The sequence below is a fragment of the Mandrillus leucophaeus genome, unplaced genomic scaffold (genome assembly GCF_000951045.1).
Source record: "Mandrillus leucophaeus isolate KB7577 unplaced genomic scaffold, Mleu.le_1.0 Scaffold364, whole genome shotgun sequence".
Lineage (NCBI taxonomy): Eukaryota > Metazoa > Chordata > Mammalia > Primates > Cercopithecidae > Mandrillus > Mandrillus leucophaeus.
This window is the reverse complement of record NW_012103854.1, coordinates 2,040,857-2,059,881: the sequence shown is the minus strand read 5'-3', so window position 1 is coordinate 2,059,881 and position 19,025 is coordinate 2,040,857. Positions and strand designations below refer to the sequence as shown.

Below are 19,025 nucleotides of genomic sequence, written 5' to 3'. Positions count from 1 at the left end.
TAAGCCATGGCTTGTTAATCTAACACCGATGATAGTGTCTCAGGCAGAAGCCACAGCCCAGAAGACTTCCCAGCATGGGAAGGCATAGGAGACCAGCTGGCATCAGGCACATTCCACAGAAATACTGAGAAACTTATGAAGAACAAACAGACCCAGCAGTAGCAAGAGGAAGATACTTGGCCTGAGTAGCACTAAATATGTCCCAATTAAACAGAACTACTATCCCAACTAAGTAACTGTCATGACCATTAATAAATTCAAAACGTGTGTTGCACGATGACCTGATTCAGTACCGTTACTGATTTAGTGCACTGTAGTGATTATTAATAATCCTCAGCTACTGCATGCTTCTCTGAGTGCTCTGGGAATTAACATTTGCATGGATCCTTGAATGAAGATGATACTGGAAGTGAAACTCAAAAGAGAATCATTTGGGTGGTCAAAATAGGTCCTGATGAAACTGCTGATACAGATGCCTGAGCATTTCATGGAATTCTGGGCCATTTCCTCTCCCTGGTCATCTCATGTCTTGTGATCTAACCAGCTCTTAGGGGTTCCTTGGTCAAGCACTCTGGCCCTGCTTCCTTCTTTCACTCGGCTGGCAACCCTCACATAGACTTCAATGGCGAAAAGCTGTCAACAGTTCATAAAAGGATCAAACACCTTAAGATGTTATATACAAGTTCCAGTGATGTTTTCAAATATACTTCCTTTCCTAGTTCCTCACAGATAACCTTTTGGCATCCAGTGAAGTAACGTGGAGGGCAGATACCCAGTTCTGATTTGGGGAAAATTTTTCCACCCACTAGTTGTCATCATAGTTTGATTCAACACATTTCATCAATGGAACCTTGTGATGTTCCTGTTAGCAACTTTTTTTTTTTTTCCTGGGGAATAGGGGTCAAGGAAAGGCCTTTCAAAGGAGGTCAACTGTAAAGAGCTGGACTTACTTTCATGTCTGCCATCACAGCTTTTAACCATTGCTCCCCAAAGAGAAGCAAAAGAAAACACAGCTTTCCATGAGGCCTGTTCCTTTCATGCCAGCCTAGTTCCAAGGAAAAAGATGTTCCAAATCAAGTAGAGGTTTCAGATTTTTTTTTTTTTTAATTTCCAACTCTGAGTCTAAATATTGGTAAAGAGAATGCTTAAAGAGGACTTAAAAGATAAAGAACAAAGTATTTTGCTAACATCATATCCACGGCTAGTGGGATTGCTTTGGAGTGTGTGTGTGTGTGTGTGTGTGTGTGTGTGTGTTTTGATTTCTGGGACAGGAGGCAATGAATGGATAAACTAGCAAGGAAAAAGTGAGACTGAGCCATTAACTCATTGGTAAGAAAATCACAATCTCTGGTAATCTATGAGAAACATTTCCTAAGGACCTTTTTTGAGACCTTGCAGCTTTTCTCAGTTGAAGTTTCTCATGTGAACCACAAAACAGACAATGCTTTAAGTGACTATTTTCTCATTTCTCCCTAGGATGGCACAGAGCTAGTACTATCCTGGAATATGCATAGAAAAGAAGGTAATTCACTGTGTACAGTGGATTTCTTACAACAATTAGGGCTTAGTTCTATCCCTGAAATGGTTGAGGAAAACCATTAGAAAAACACCACACCTAAGATCCAAACCTAGAGACAGACCAAATACAAATTGCCTTTCCAAGAAGCACAAATGATTAAAGTGGTTTAAAAATAAATGTATGCACATACTTGAAATTTAACTTTCATGTAGTCACAAAGTTTAGGGAAAATTCTTTCTGATAAATCTAAAAGTTCCAAAAGTCTTTTAAACCTTTCGATGATGGGGTTAAAAAAAAAAAAGGAAACGAAATTCCTTCACTTTGGAGTCAAATGACCAAACACAGGCACACTTCCCATAATATTAACTCTGTAGCAATGCATTAACTTTTCCTTCTTTCCAACAAAAACATTTTGTTGTTGGATGATGTGCATCAGGGGCCTACTAAATGTTTCAGTTACAGCTGGGTGCAGTGGCTCACACCTGTAATCCTAGCCCTTTGGGAGGCTGATGGGGGAGAATCACTTGAGGCCACGAATTCAAGACCAGCCTGGCCAACATGGTGAGACCCCCATCTCTACAATTTTTTTTTGATTAGCTGGACAGGATTGTGCATTCCTGTAGTCCCAGGTACTCAGGAGGCAGACGCAGAAGGATCACTTGGGCCCAGGAGTTCAAGGCTGCAGTGATCCATGATTGTGCCACTGCACTCCATCCAGAATGGCAGAGCAAGACTGTCTCCACACACACACACACACACACACACACACACACACACACAAAGTTTTTAGCTGTAAATTAGACAATATCTGTTGTCAAGGCTCTCATAATCATTGCAGGGAGTAGGACAAGCATACAAGATGGCCCTGGGAGCAAGAGACAGAGATAGATGAGAGAAAGATTAAGGAAATAGAATCTTTACGAGTTAGTAATCAACTCTATGTGTAGATTGAAGGAAGGAGCTGATTTGGGTGGTTGGCTTTTCCAGGCCTTAAATGGAACATACGTGAGGTAAAATTGATTTGTTGTGGCTGTCATTATTGTGGTTGCTATTACCATGTGTAGTGGGAGAGATGGTGACAGCCAGCTTAGTGCTAGAAGAATTTGAGATTCAGCTAAGGCCCTCAAATGAGAGTATACTGCAAATAGTTGGACACAGCTCTGAGTTTCAGGAGAGAGGTCTCACTGGAGATGCAGATCTGAGAATTACTAAAGATTGTGAAATATGTCCAGCTCATTCATGGAAGATGTGTTTACTGAGGAGAGGAAAGGTCTTTATTTTTGAAAACTTGAGAAAGAAAGCTATATTTTCAGTTGCACATTCAAAAGATGATTTAAAAGCAGCCATCAGCGAAATCCATAGTATTAACTTTGATCTGAGCAAATCTTTGCATGCTTGCTGCTTTAGGGACTGAATTCAATAGCTTTGACACTGTTTTCTTGGATGCAACTCCTTTTTCCCCTTTCAAATGCTATAATTCTCCAGTTTTTCCCTAAGCACTTGACTTCCCTGAGAGAGACCCTAAAACCATCTGTGCTTCAATATGTCCTCTTTGGAAATCCGTTTGATTATGCTGCCCATTGCAGGAGGAGATTAAATAGGAAGATTAGCTAATAGGTTTTAATATAATTAGTATCCAAGTAGCCAAAATTTTGCCAGACTCTTGACAGCTTAAAAATACCTACATCTACTCTTGTGACAAAAGAGACAACTATGATAATATAAAATTTTAAACACTGACTTCTGTCTATAAACCATTACACAAAAAACGTTCCCATGACAAATATTGAAACATTGTATATGCATAGCAAATATTGAAACATTGTATACATCGCAAAATACTAAGAAAGTAATGTAATCTGAAAAGTAAAATTTAGCATACAGTGAAAATGAGAGATTACATATAGTTACTTTCACCTAGGTAAGTGAATAAAGTTATCGAATATTAGTGATAATATTCCAAATCATATGTAGTAATTAATTGGTGTAAAAATCAATGAGTATTATAGATTAAAATAGATTTTTTTCTAAATGAAACAAAGTAATTAGCTTCCATATCTTCATAAATATACTCCCCCTCAGAAAGGGTTCCTTACTATATAGATTCAAATCCTTGCTCCATAGCATAACCTTGGGCAAATTATTTGACTTTTCTAAGTCTCAACTTTCTCATTTTACAAATGAGAAATACCATTAGAACTTTTGTTTAAGGCTAGTGTAAGGAATAAATGAGAGAACAGAGTCTGGTACATATGTTCAATAAATATTGAAGTGATGATGACTGAAAGTGGTTTTGAATTGAGATGTGAGTCAAAACCACAGCTTATGAAAACAGGACATTAAGCAGTATTATAAAATATGAGACTTTTACAATATGATACTGATGGAGAGTCAGAGCTGCTGCATATGGCTGTGCAGTCTGCACACTGAACAATTCCAGGGCTCCATTTACAGATATGGTGATATGCACAGAGCCTGCAGTATTTATGCAATGCAATGGTCCTGGCTAGAGCAAGAAATTAACTCACATGGAAAAGAACTTTTCTTCCCTCTCTGAATTCACAAAGATTTTTTTTTTTTCTCATTTAATCGTAGAATTCTTAACCTCTATATACAGTTCTTCACCTCTGCTCCTTTACCTAAATCAATGATTCCAAATAACTATCTCTGTGGGCCAGGAGTTGAAAAAGTATTGTGTGAACTAAGCTTGCTATAATCAAAAGAAAGAAGAGGCATTACCTACAGGTATTCATATTCAAATGGTTTTGAAACACTGCATAGACCAAATAAAACACATTTGTATGCCTTAGCACACTAATCAACTTTGTGGCCTTGAGTCATGTAATTTCAGTTTTTTTAATCTAGAAAAATGAAAGGTAGGATCATTTTCTTACAGTGACTCAAGGATGATGATCACAGAAACTCAGAGATTCAGCTCTTGTTCAGTCTTCTCTTCTATCCCCAGAAATTATTGTCTCCTGAATCAGCTAAAGATGGTGGTCTGAAAAACAGCCTGTTTCTGCAGAAGCAGCTCAATTCCCCTCCTCCCACTGCTCTGTTGCATGGTCTCTATTTATTTGAGTATTGCTTTTTAAAATTACTTAAGGGAATAACTGTTTGTTGTAAATTATAGCATTGAAAAATATAGAGAAACAGAAAAGAGAAAATTTACCTATCATCATATCTCTGAGTATATACACATACATATTTGGTTTTTCCTCTAGTACACATTCACATATTAGTTATATGGAATTGGGATCATTCTATGTATGCTCTTTTAAAATATACCTATGTTGTTTTTAAGATTTAAATCAATATATCTTTTTAGAATAGTTTACAGAAAAGTTGCAAGTATAGTAGAGTTGCCATATACCCAATACCGTTTTTTCTATTGTTTACATCTTGCATTACTGTGGAACTTTTATCACAACCAATGAACCAGCATGGATACATTGTTATTAACTAAACTACACACTTTATTCAGATTTCACAAATTTTCCCCTAATGTCCTTTTTTCTGTCTCAAGATTCCAATCAGGATACCACATTACATTTAATAATCATGTCTCTAATTCTCCTCTTGGCTGTGACAGTTTCTCAGATTTTTCTTGATTTTTATGAACTTACTATCAAAGGGGTGCTGGTTAAATATGTTGTAGAATGCTCCTCAGTTTGGATTTGTCTGATATTTTTTCAAGGTTTTGTAAACATTGTGAGTTTTTGGAAGGGAGTACATAGAGGTGAAGTTCCATTTTCATCACATTGTATCAGGAGTATGTGTATCAACATGACTTATCACTGATGATGGTAACTTTGATCACCTGGTTGAGTAGCCTTTACCAGCTTTCTTCATTATAAAGTAACTTTTTCCACCTTTTCATATTCTACTCTTTGGGAGCAAGCTGCTAAGCACAACCCATTTAAGGGGTGTGGAGTTAAGCTATATCACCTTGAGGGAGGAGAATCTACATAAACTACTGGAAATTTTTCTGTTTAGGATATCTGTCTCTTTTTTATTTATGTGTTCAGTCATTTACTTATATCAGTATGGACCCATGCTATTTATTTTAAACTTTGGATTGTAATTCTATGTTATGTTACTATTTTATTAGGTTGGCACAAAATTAATTGCAGCTTTTGCACTTAAAAGTAATAGCAAAAACCGCAATTACTTTTGCACAACCCCCAACTTACCATTTATTTTGTTGTTCAAATTGTTTGGCTATTAGAAGCTCTTTCAGGCTGACTCCTGGGCCCCTCTCACATGCCTTCATCCTTTCACTTTTTGAGCACTTCCTAAATTCCTGGCACAACAAAACTTGTTCCAGGCTCAACTTGTATATTCTCTGTCCCAGCTCTACAACATGTCATTTTTCCAGGGAGTCATGGTTCCTTTTATTGGAGAAGAGTATTAGAAACCAAGGTCTGAGCAATTGGTGTGTTTATTCCTATCGTGATGTCATCATTTCTAGGTCTTTTCAGCAGAAAGATCTAGGAAAACTATGTATGTGTACCAAACCATGTATTGCATATATCTATGATTTCTTCTGTGCCTATTCTTCTGAATCTGCATTAAGATAAACATGAGTTCATACTGGTGTCTCCAACTCTAATCTATTACCACATGGTTCATTCTAACCTAGCTTATCTGTTACATCCCTCTTCAATCATAAGAAATCTGGTTCCAACCAGCTGCTATCCACTTACGTATTTGTTCAGTTCCAGTAAACATGTTCAGCAGTTTCAGAACTGTTAAACTGTTAAACTGTTATCCTCAGGAGAAACAAATTTACCAACTAGAAAACAGTGCTTATGTTCAATCTTCAGTTAAAACACCATTTTCATATGAACTGGGCATGGTGGCTCACACCCGTAATCCCAGCATTTTGGGAGACAAAGGAGGGTGGATCACTTGAGGCCAGGAGTTCAAGACCAGCCTGGGCAACATGGCAAAACCCTGTCTCTACAAACATACATAAATTAACCAGGCATGGTGTCATGTGCCTGTAGTCCCAGCTACTCAGGAGGCTGAGGTGGGAGGATCACCTGAATCCAGGGAGGTTAAGGCTGCAGTAAGCCAAGATCACACCACTGCACTCCAGCCTGGGTGACAGAGTGAGGCTCTGCCTCAAAAAACAAAAACAAACAAAAACAACCACAACGACCAAAAAACCCCACTGATACGGTTTGTCTCTGTGTCCCAACAAATCTCATGTCTAATTGTAATCTCCACATGTTGGGGGAGGGACCTGGTGGGAGGTGATTGAATCATGGGGGTGAACTTCCGCCTTGTTCTCCTGATAGTGGGTTCTCAAGAGATCTGGTTGTTTGAAAGGTGTGTGGCATTTCCCCGCTTGCTCTCTCTCTCCTGCTCCACTATGGTAAGACACGCTTGCTTTCCCTTCACCTTCTGCCATGTTTGTAAGTTTCCTGAGGCCTCCTCGTCATGCTTGCTGTTAAGCCTGCAGAACTGTGAGTCAATTAAACCTCATTACTTCATAAATTACCCAGTCTCAGGTAGTTCTTTTTGGCAGTGTGAAAACAGACTAGTACACCCACCATTTTCCAAAGTCACTTAGGTGAGCATCTTATTCTCCCCAAACCCTTCAGTGAGGTTATGTCATATATTTGTAATACAATTATGTTCTTTTGTCAGAGTCTACAGTTTATCCTGAGATCTGTTGACCTCTTGGTCAATTTTTATTTGCATACATTAAGGTTCATTCTTTGTGCTGCAAAGTTCTCTGTGTTTTGACAAATACATAGAATCATGTATCTGCCACCACAGTACCGCAGATTAGTTCCATCACATTTTAAAGAGGCCCAATGCTTCCCCTAGTCAAATACCTCTTTCCCCCTAAATTCTTGGCACCACTGACATGTTTTCCATCCCTATCACTTTGATGTTTTCCAGAATACCATATAGTTTGAATTGTATTGTCCATGTAGCCTTCTTGCTCTGGCTTCTTTCACTTGTAAAATGCATTTGTGACTCATCCATGTAGGTTAGTGAAATGATGGCTAATAAATACTACTCATTGCTGAATAGTATTTTATTGCCTGGATATACCACAGTTTGTTTATCCATTCACCTACTGAAGGAAATCGTGGTTAATTCCAGTTTTGAGTAATTATGAATAAAACTGCTATAAACATTTGCATGCAGGTTTTGTGTGAACGTAAGATTTTAAAAGAGTTAGGTAATGCCTAAGATAATGATTGCTGGGTCATATGGTAATCCTATGTCTAACTCTATAAGAAATTTCTTCCAAACTGTCTTCCTAAGTGGTATACCATTTTGCATTCCCACTAGCAATGAATGAGAGCTCTGCATTCTTCACCAGCATTTGATGTTGCATTTTTTTTATTTTAGCCATTCTAATAGATGTGTAGTGGTATCTCATAATTGTTTTGATTACATTTCCCTAGTGACAAATGATATTCAGCACCTTTTCATATGCTTATTTGCCATCTGTATATCTTTTTAAGTGTAGTGTCTTTTCAGATCTTTTGCCCGTTTTTAATTGGGTTATTTGTTTTCTTATCATTGAGTTTTTGAGTTCTTTATACCTTCTAGATAAAGTTCTTGTCAGAAATATTACTTGAAACTATTTTCTCCCAGTGTGTGGCTTGTCTTTTCATTCCCATAGTAGTGTCTTTCATGGAGTAAGAGTTTTCAATTTTGATTAAGTCCAATTTACCTATTTTTTCTTGCCAATTATGCTTTTGGTGTTGTAGCTAAAAACTCTTTGCTTAACCCAAGATTACACAAATTTTCTCCCATGTTTTAATCTTTTTCAGAAGTTTTATGGTTTTACATTTAACCTTTAGGTCTGATAAATTTTGAGTTAATTTTTGTATAATGTGTAAGGTATACATTGAGATTCATTGTGCTGTGCATGAATCCCTAATTGTTCCAGTACAATTTGTTGAAAAGACTATCATTTCTCTATTGAATTTTTTTTTGCACCTTTGTTAAAAATAGGTTAACTATATTTATGTGGATCAACTATTTCTGGGCTCTCAACACTTTTCACTGATGTATGTGTCTATCCTTTTCCTATTTCCACATTGTCTTGATTACTGAGGCATTACAGTAAGTCTTGGAATTCAGTAATAGGAGTCCTCCAACTTTGTTATTTTTTTCAGAATTGTTTTTCAGAACTAGAATCCTAGTTCTTTGCTTTTCTGTGGGTGGGGGGGGGCTATATTAAAAATCACACTTTTGATACCCATAAAAAACTGCTGGAATTTTTATTTTAAATCTGTAGGCCAAATTGGGGGAAATTGGCATCTTAACAATCTTTGAGTATGACATAGCACTCCATTTATGTAGGTCTTCATTGATTTCTTTCATTACAGTTCTGTAATTTCAACATACAGATCTTATACATATTTTAATAGACTCATATCTAACAACTTTTGCTGCTATTTTAAACGGTATATATATTTTTGCTTTTATTATTATTTTTAATTGACACATAATAATTGTACATATCATGGGGAACAGTGTGATATTCCAATACGTGTATAAAATATGTAATGCTTAAATCAGTACAATTAGAATATCAGTCACCTCAAACATTTATCATTACTTGTATTGGGGACATTCAAAATCTGTTCCTTTAACCATTTGAACATATGCAACAGATTGTTGTTAATTATAGCCACCCTATCACGCTATAGAACACTAGACCTTATCCTTCTAACTAGCATTACTTTTGTAATCCCCTCCTTCCTTTTCCATTAACCAATCCTCTCCTTCCTCTACCATTCCTGATCTCTAGTAACTGTTCTCTACTTCTGCAAGATAACTTTGTTAGTTTCCACATATAAGTGAGAGTATGCAATATATTATCTTTCTGTGTGTGGTGTATTTCACTTAATGTAATGTCCTCCAAGCTCATCCATGTTGCCACAAATGACAGAACTTCGTTCTTTTTATGGCTAAATAGTACTCAATTGTCTGTATGTACCACATTTTTTTATTCATTCATCTGATGATGGACACTTAGGTTGAGTCCATATCTTAGCTATTGTTAATAATGGGGCAGTAAACATGAAAAAGTAGACATCTCTTTAACATACTCCATATTTCTTTGGATATATACCCAGTGGTGGGATTGCTGGATCATATGTTAGCTCTGCTTTTAGTTTTTTAAGGAACCTCCATACTGTTTTCCATAATGGTTGTACTAGTTTACATTCCCACCGATAGTGCATAAGAGTTACCTTTTCTCCACATCCACCCCAGCATTTGTTACTTTTTATCTTTTTAATAAAAGCCATTCTAACTGTGGTAAGATAGTATCTCTTTGTGGCTTTGATTTGCGTTTCCCTGATGTTTAATGATTTGAGCATTTTTAATGTACCTGTTGGCCATTTGTATCTCTTCTTACAAGAGATGTCTATTCAGCTCATTTGCCCATTTTTTAATGAATTATGATTATTATTTTGCTGTTGACTTTCTTGAGTTCCTTATATATTCTGTGTGTGGTGGATTTAATCCCTTGTCAGATGGATAGTTTGCAAATATCTTCTCCCATTCTGCAGGTTGTCTCATCACTCTGTCAACTGCTTTCTTTGCTGCACAGAAGCTTTTTAGTTTGAAATAATCCCACTTACCTATTTTTGCTTTTGTTCCGTGTACTTTTAAGGTCCTCTCCATAAAGTCTTTTCGCAGACCAATGTCCTTAAGTGTTTACCCTATATTTTCTCCTACTAGTTTTATAGTTTTGAGTCTTATGTGTAAATCTTTAATCCATTTTGAGTTGATGGTTTTATATGGTAAGAGATAGGGTTCTACTTTCATTTTTCTGCATATGGCTATCCAGTTTTCCCAGCACCATTTATCGAAGAAACTGTTCCTTCCACCAATGAATGCTCTTACTGCCTTTATTTACAGTTAGTTGAAGGGTGGGGAGTGCTGAGGAAAGAAACTGGGAAGTGAGAGCCATAGAGTTTGCAGCTTCCTTCCACTGGAGACATTCACCTGACTGCTGAAGATTGAAGAGAAGCTGAAACAGGAGGAGGACTTGCTGTCCTATATTCAAGACAGCGTGGAGAAGAGTGACCAGCTCACCAAGAACATGATGTCTATCCTGTCATCATATGACAGTCACCATATAAAGCTGGAGAATTCCATCATTCCAGTGCACAAGCAGACAGATAATCTGCAGCGTCTGCAAGACAATTTCGAGAAGACGCTATCCATCCTGGACCACATCATCAGCTCCTACCATGTTACCAGTGACACTTAACAGATCTTCAGAGAGGGCCCCACAGGTAGGCCAGAAGAGTGTCTGGGAAGCATGGCTAAGATTCAGAAGGCCGTGGAGTATTTCTAGGACAATAGCCCAAACAGCCCAGAACTCAACAAAGTGAAGCTGCTGCTTGAGCAGGGGAAGGAGTCACTAGAGTCCAAGCTCTGCAGCCTGATGACCAGGCACAATAAGATTGTCTCCCCTGTGCTCATCCTGGATCTGATCAGTGGTGATGATGATTTGGGGGGACAGGAGGTTATGTCCCTGGAGCACCTGCCCAAGAGTATGCTCCAGGATGTAATCCACATCTCCTGCTGGCTGGTGGAAGATAGCTGCAACTAAGATTTTATGAATGTCTACTACTAAATTTGCTCCATCCAGCTGGATCACTTCATCAAGGCCTGGAGAAGTATTTCTGGAAGAAGAGTTCTTTTTCTGGAATTCCCTACTCTCCTTCTATCCCCAACAAGAGGAAAAACACACCCACCAAAAAAGCCAGTCAAGTGGCCAGGGACAGTTCATAAGGCTCAATACCTTCTGAAAACAGTATTCCCAGCATGGTCTAGTTGGGGAAAAGGGATGCTCCAACTTCCTTCCTTTGGAAGGTCACCAGCATAATTTCAAAGTTGAGTACCTGTCCAAGGCCTTGAATGACAAGCATAGGCTGCTGGTCAGGAAAGATGGTGGATATGGAGACTGATACCTACATCCACTGTGTTAGTACCTTTGTCGAGCTGGCCTAGAGTGAGTACCAGTTGCTGGCTGACATAATCACTGAGCACCATAGGAAGAAGACCTGTGACTCTGATACAGGGTGTGCTGGATGGGCTGATACTTGAAGGGGAGAATGTTGTCTCTCGCTCGGAGACCATCATTCGACACGACTTCTCCATGGTGCTTACTGTCTCCTCCATCCCGCATCACCTAAGCACAGCAAACCTGAGTTTGACCAGGTGCTCTAGGGCATGGCCGCCATCAGCAAGAACAAATCACCTGGCCTCATCATCTCCCTAGAGGCCATTTGAGCCAAAGCACTGGAGGACGTTGTGGACAACATCAAAAATGACCTTGACAATGGAATGCAACGTGCCCAAGGATGGCACCATGCTCACAAGCAACATCATCCTCTTCCTGCAGCAGCTTCTGGACTTCCAGGAGATGGTGGGTGATATGCTGGCTTCCCAAGAGGCCAGTTCTTCAGCCATAGCCATGGTTCAAAGTTCAGCAAGTGACTGCTAAGCATCTGTATCTGTGAAATTCTGGGCAGCCTGCAGTTGAACTTGCTGAGCAAGTCCAAGGTGTATGAGGACCCAGCTCCGAGCACCATCTTCCTGCATAACAACTACAGCTACATCCTCAAGTCCTTGAAGTCTGAGCGATCCAGCTGGTGGCTGTGACTCAGAAGATTGCTGAGTACCCCCACTGGGAGCACATTGAGCAGTAGATCAACTTACCAGTGCAGTTGGCTAAAGGTGACTGAATATTTCACAGAGAACAATATACTTCTGTTCCAACCAGGAGTCAAACTCTAGAATAAGGAGCAGCAGATGATCAAAGAGTGTTTCAAGGGCTTCAATGATGGCCTTGAAGAACTGTGCAAGATCCAAAAGGCCTGGGCTATTTCAAACACAGAGAAGGACAGGATTTGCTAAACCCCAAAAAACATTGTCAAGGAAACCTGTAGGGCCTCTCTGCACAAGTTCAGCAGCATGCCCTTCACCAAGAACCTGGAGAAGTACCTGTACGCATGGAGCAGATGTATGACATGACCAGCTGCCTTTTCAACACCTCTGCCTGAGTCTTCTGCTAGCGCTGCCTGGTTCTGCCAGACTAGCCAGGTCATTGGACAGATAAACCCGTGTTAACTTGCCTCTGGGCTGGGTGAGTTTGAAGTCCTTTGAGAAAGAGGCTTGTCTTCACTGCCCCATCCAGGAGCCTCCTCCCTGAGCCCTCTAGTCCTGGTTTCTGCTTTTTCCCTGTAGCCCGCGTTTCCAACAAAACCAGCATTCTCCCAGAAAGCTGGATTCCTTCTCGTCTTGGGTTTTGTGATGCTGATAGCTTTCGAAATAGGAGAGGAGAGAAAGAAGACAGAGGTCTGTGCCCACAGCTGCCTCATATGTACCAAAAGCAGTAGGGCAGAACAGCACTACCTCTGTCCTCAGTCAAAAGTGGGTACTAGAACTTCCTTTTCAGCCCAAAATGTGGGTAGGTCTCAGAGGAGTAGTCAGAAGACCTGGGGAAAAGCAATCAGATTCTCCTGGATTTTGTGCAGAAAACACATTCCCCATTGCCCACAGACCTGAGATCTGGGGCTACTGCATTTCCCAGGAGTCCCCTAGGTGACTGGGAGCAGGACTGCCTGCCTGCTCGCCATTCCCTCTGGGTTCCAGTACACTGCAGGAGGCATTCAGAAAAGGAGCCCTGACCCACCCTCTGTGGCCTGCTTCCCAGGCCCTCCATCTCCCACTTCCCAGCATTAGTGCCTCCTGGCCCAGGACCAAACAGCAGCGGTTGCAGAAGGCTGCATACCTATGGACTGGGAGACTGGTGGACAGTGGAGAGAAATTCAGGAGCAAAGTAAGGTGAAAAGCAAGGTCCCACCTACTTAAGATCAGAAAAAATAGCTGAGTTCAATGAATACAGACCCTTGAGGTGTACTTGCACTTGGGAATGGGTTTATTTCAAGCTCTTTGCTTATATGCTAATGGAGGGAGAGCTCGGGGTGGTTCAGGGTCTTCCGAGGATAGAGAAGAGATCTAACTTTCCTCCCCAGCTCTCCAGAGACCCTGTCTTGCCTCTACCCCCAGTCATGGGAAACCAAAACTGTATCCTAAAGTCTGCAGCCCAGGCCCAACGCTGTCACAACCTGGGCTGCTTGCCATGGGGTGCAGCCTCTCTAGGGTCTGAGTTGGACTTGCACGCTGTCCACATCCAGATTCCCGTGAAGTTGAATTGGCTGCACAGCACCCAGGCCACATACATGAGGAAGAAGTCACAGTCAACAGTCCCAGTCCAGCTTCTCTTTGACCCCTTTGTTCTTCTGGGTGCTTCCATGCAGAGAAAGGAGTTGTTTTTCAGGCCCTCCCCTGAGCCGACCCAACATGAGCAGAAGGATTAAACCCAGGAGTCATCAGCCTGTATCTCTCCCTTCTGGAAAGTCTCAATTAATTAACATTTGGGTCTGGCCCATTGCAGGTCATCTTCAGTGGAAAAAACACCGTCTTAGGGAGGCTCTGCAAGGCAACATGTTATCTTGGAGAGTTGAGGTCACCTGGGCCTTTAGGGAGGCCAATCTTCTCCCTGATGCAGACCTGCCTCTAACAAGAAAGGATATGGTGGAGCCTGGGGACAGGAGAGTCAGCAGGGTTGGTGCAAGGAGCCATGACCACCTAACAACCCCTGCACCCTTATCCAGCCCTAGGCAGGCAACCTGCCAGTTCTTTTCTGTTTAGACCTGCACTTAGGCCTCATTCCTTACCCCTCACCCCCAGGAAGGTGCCTCAACCTTCACTCACTTTCAGGATTAGACCCTAGATTCTCATAATCTTGCTTTTCCTCTCTCAGGACTAGGCTGGGGTTGCTCGTAGCCCCAGAGTTGCCCCAGGCCAGCAGCCCAACCAGCAGCACAATCTCTGTGGCACTGAGGAAGAGCAGCAGCAGCAGGACGCTGAAGTAGTAAACTGGAGGTGGGAGGGCAGGTGGGATGGTTAGGGGCCGGGTCCTGTGCCTCTGATGTCCTGGGAGTTGAGCAGAAACACCCTGGTGTGGATGACAGCAGGTGGGAGAAAACAGGCAGGCCAGGTAAGGAAGTAGAACTTACTGAGGAGCGGGTTGCAGGAGGAGCTGGGCAGGGCCTGCACCAGGGAGGAGTGTAAGAGAGGTAGCCCAGCAGCAGTGTCACCTTGGAAGCAATGCCCTTGATTGTCTGGAGGGGCAGCAGCCCCCCAGCACGTGACAGCCAATATAAGTGCCCCTTAGGTGCCAATAGAGCTATGATGGACTTCAGTGCTGTGTTCTTCAGGCTCAACTGAAAGGGGAAAAATTAGGACTCTCCAGGGGGAGATGGGGAGTGGGCAGCAGGGGTATGGGTTCATGCCTCTGGCTCTGTATCCCTCACCTTCCTACCTCCGTTAGCCCTCCTGTCAGCCTCTTCCTGACTTGACTCACTGTCACCTGGAAGCAGGGCACCAGCTGCTAGGGTGGAAATCATGAACTACATACTCCCTCTTGACACTCACGGTCTCATTCACCACGTGGGCCTGGAACTCCAGCTCCATCGCTGAGAAGGGTGGGGGTGAGAACAATGAATAGGAACAGGAGATCCCTGTCCCCAAATCTCCAGGGAGTGGGGCCAAAAGCAATCTGGAGCCCAGGGGTGATGGAGACTTCTGATGGCTTCTCGGGGACAGACTTGAGGACAAAACTGGTCTATAGGAGGGCTTCCCAAATCTTATTTTGCAAAATTTCTAATTGTCTGAAGGTCTTTATCAGATTCATAGATGAATTTTGATTGTAAAGAAATCAATGAACTTCCCACCAAAAAAGAAAAAGAACATCAGTTGGCTGAAAATAAGTGGACTTATTTCTGGGGTCTGTATTTTGTTCCATTGGCCTATATGTCTGTTTTTGTGCCAGTAACATATTGTTTTGGTTTCTATAGCTTTGTAGTTTGATAGTGTGATTCCTTCAGCCTTGTTTTTGTTTTTGTTATTGTTGTTTTTGCTCAAGATTGCTTTGGTTATTCAGGGTCTTTTCTGGTTCCATACGAATTTTAGGAATACTTCTTCTGTTTCTGTGAAAAATGTTATTGGTATTTTCATAGACGATTGCATTGAATTTGTAGATTGCTTTGGTGGTATGGTCATTTTCACAATATGAATTCTTCTGATCTATGAACATGGGATGGCTTTCTTTTTTTGTGTGTCTTCAACTTTTTTCAGCATTGTTTTATAGTTTTCTCTGTAGAGATCTTTCACCTTTTTGGTTAAACATATTCCTGGGTATTTTATTTATTTATTTATTTTTATAGCTATTGTAAGTGAGGCTGTTGTCTTGTTTGTTTTTCAGATAGTTTATTGTTGGTGTATAGAAACTCTATTGATTTTTTTACTTGATTTTGTATCCTGCAACTTTGCTGAATTTGTTTATCGGTCCTAAGCGATTTTTTTTGGTGGAACTTAGGGTTTTCTATATATGAGATCATGTCATCTGCGAACAGGGATAATGTAACTTCTTTTTTTTTTTCCAATTTGGATACCTTTTGTTTCTTTCTTTGGCTTAATTGCTCTGGCTGTGGCTTCCAGTACTCTGTTGAATACAAATGGTGAAAGTGGGCTTCCTTGTCTTGTTCAGGTCTCGGAGGAAAAGCTTTCAACTTTTCCCCCATTCAGTATGATGTTGACTATAAGTTTGTCATATATAGACTTTATTGCATTGAAATACATTCCTTCTATACCTAACTTGTTGATAATTTTTATCATGAAAAATCATTGAATTTTATCAAATGTTTTTTCTGCATTTATTGAGACACATAGTTTTTGTTCTTCCTTCTGTTAATGTGATGTATCATGTTTATTGATTTGCATATGTTGAACCATTCTTGAATCTCTGGGATAAATACCACTTGATTACGGTGAATAATCTTTTTAATGTGCTGCTAGATTTGGTTTTCTTGGATTTTGTTGAGGATTTTTACATTTATGTTCAACAGGGATATTGGCCTGTAGTTTTTTGTTGTTATTTTGTTTTTGTCTGGTTTTGGTATCAGGGTAATGCTGGTTTTGTAGAATGAGTTTGGAAGAACTCCCTCCTCTTTAATTTTCTGGAATAGTTTTAGAAGAATCGCTATTATTTCTTCTTTAAAAGTTGGATAGGATTTCACAGTGAAGCCATCAGGTCCTGGGCTCTTCTTCGATGGGAGACTTTATTATAGATTCATCTTGTTGCTTATAATTTGTCTGCTCATGTTTTCTATTTCTTCTTGGTTCAATTTTTTCAGATAATATGTATAGAGAAATTTATCCATTTTATTCATTTCTGCTAGATTTTCTAATTTACTGTCATATAGCCGCTCATATAATCTCTAGTGATCCTTTGTATTTCTGTGGTATCAGTTGTAATGTCTCCTTCTTTATTTCTATTTTATTTATTGAGTCTTTTCTCTTGTTTATTGGTTAGCTTAGCTAATAGTGTATGGATTTGTTTACATTTTTTAAAAACTTGTTGATTTTTTGCATTTTTTTAGTCTCAGTTTTATTTATTTCTGCTCTGATCTTTATTATTTCTTCTACTAATTTTGGGTTTGGTTTTTTCTTGCTTTTGTAGTTCCTCAAATGCATCATTAAGTTGTTTATTTGAAATCTTTCTACTCTTTTGATGTAAGAATTTATTTCTATAAACTTACCTCTTCATACTGCTTTTGCTGTAACCCATCTGTTTTGGTGTTGTGTGTGTATTTTCATTTGTTTCAATAAATTTTAAATGCTTCTTCTTAATTTCCTCATTGCCCCATTGGTCATTCAGGAGCACGCTGTTTAATTTCCACGTGTTTGTACAGTTTCCAAAGTTCATTTTGTTATTGATTTCTACTTTATTCCATTGTGGTCAGAAAAGATACTTGATATGATTGCAATTATTTCAACTTTTTGAGACTTATTTTGTGGCCTAATATGTGTTCTATCCTGGAGAATGTTCCATGTGCTGGTGAAAAGAATGTATATTCTGCAACTGTTGAATGAAATGTTCTATAAATGTCTGTTAGGTCCATTTGGTTTAAAACGCAGTTTAAATCCAATGTTTCTTTGCTTATTTTCTGTCTGTCTGGATAATCTGTCCAATGCTGAAAGTGGGGTATTGACGTCCTCAACTATTATTGTATTGGAGTCTATCTCTTCCTTTAAATCGAATAACATTTGCTTTACATGTCTGGATATTTCTATATTTGGTGCATATATATTTACAATTCTTATATCCTCTTTCTGAATTGATCCCTTTGTCATTATAAAATGAGCTTCTTTTTCTCTTTTTCCTTCCCCAGAGGAAGATGTGCTGCTTCAGCTCAGGCCTGGGGCACATGACTGTTCCAGGAAGCCCAGACATCATGTCCCTGAAATGCAGGGTGCCACTTCAACTTAGGTATTGGGGAGCATGACCATTCTGGATGGTCAAGGAACAGTTTCCAAGGGATGCAGGGCACTGCTTCAGCTTAGGTACCAGAGAGATATGACTTCTCTGAGTAGCTAAAGTACTATTTTCTTCAGCTTCTGCCCAGGGAGGCACAGGGAGGGGTAAGTAAAGCACTTCCACCTCTGCTTGGCTCCACAAGGAAGGGTGTAATAGATATTTGCATCAACTTGTGGATGTCAGGGCACCAGTCTGGGGTGGTTCGGTGGTGGCTGAGCCTCAAGGATGAAGGGGAGCTATGGCTACTTGCCCCTGAAGCAAGACACATTTCAGCCACAGTTCCAGTTGGAAGATCGTGTAACACAGCAGCTGTGTGGGACACCGGGGAGAGGGCAGTGTCAGCTCCTTCCCTGTGGAAAGCACAGCTATGTGGACTCCAGGCAGCTCCCTCAGCTGGGCTTGGTGCTTGTGAGAACTGCAGAGGACTGCAGTGGTGAGATTTATAGGTGTCCAGGGTGCTGATGGGGATTGCTAGGATCCTTTTGCTTACTGCCTCACCATAGGGAGAAGTTTCTCCTGGTTCCCAGCTGATCCCAGTTGGGAGATGAAGTGGTAGAAGCCAGGCATTTTCTTACATTCTCCATGTGGTCCGCCTTAGTTTCTGTGCTCAACAGGTTTCCGTTACTCCCATGATGCACTACAGAGGTCCCTCTCAGTTATTTTTGTTAAAACATAGTTGTTTATTCATTGTTCTGGCTGTCTTTGATGAGCACTAGGGGGTTCTACTCAACCATCTTGCTGATGTCACTCCAGCTTATATGTTTTCAATTTGGGAGTTCACTTTCTCTTTGCCAGTATATAGAAATACAAATTATTTTTTTATAGTGATCTTGTATTCTGCAACCTTTGCTAAACTTACCAGTTCTAGGAACTATTTTTTAAATTCTTTGAGATTTTCTATACAGACATGAGCAAATAGAGACAATCTTCTCTTTCTTTCTTTCTTTCTCTTTCTTTTCTTTCTTTTCCCTCCCTCCCTTCCTTCCTTCCTTCCTTCCTTCCTTCCTTCCTTCCTTCCTTCCTTCCTTCCTTCCTTCCTTTCTCTTTCTTCCTTCCTTCCTT

The 19,025-nt window shown here is 40.3% G+C and overlaps 2 pseudogenes; one reads left to right on the top strand and one right to left on the bottom strand.

The window, feature by feature from the left end:
• Positions 1 to 12,579, top strand: part of LOC105546586 — a 101,522-nt pseudogene extending 88,943 nt beyond the window's left edge.
• Positions 12,580 to 13,640: 1,061 nt separating this feature from the next.
• Positions 13,641 to 19,025, bottom strand: part of LOC105546585 — a 6,006-nt pseudogene continuing 621 nt past the window's right edge.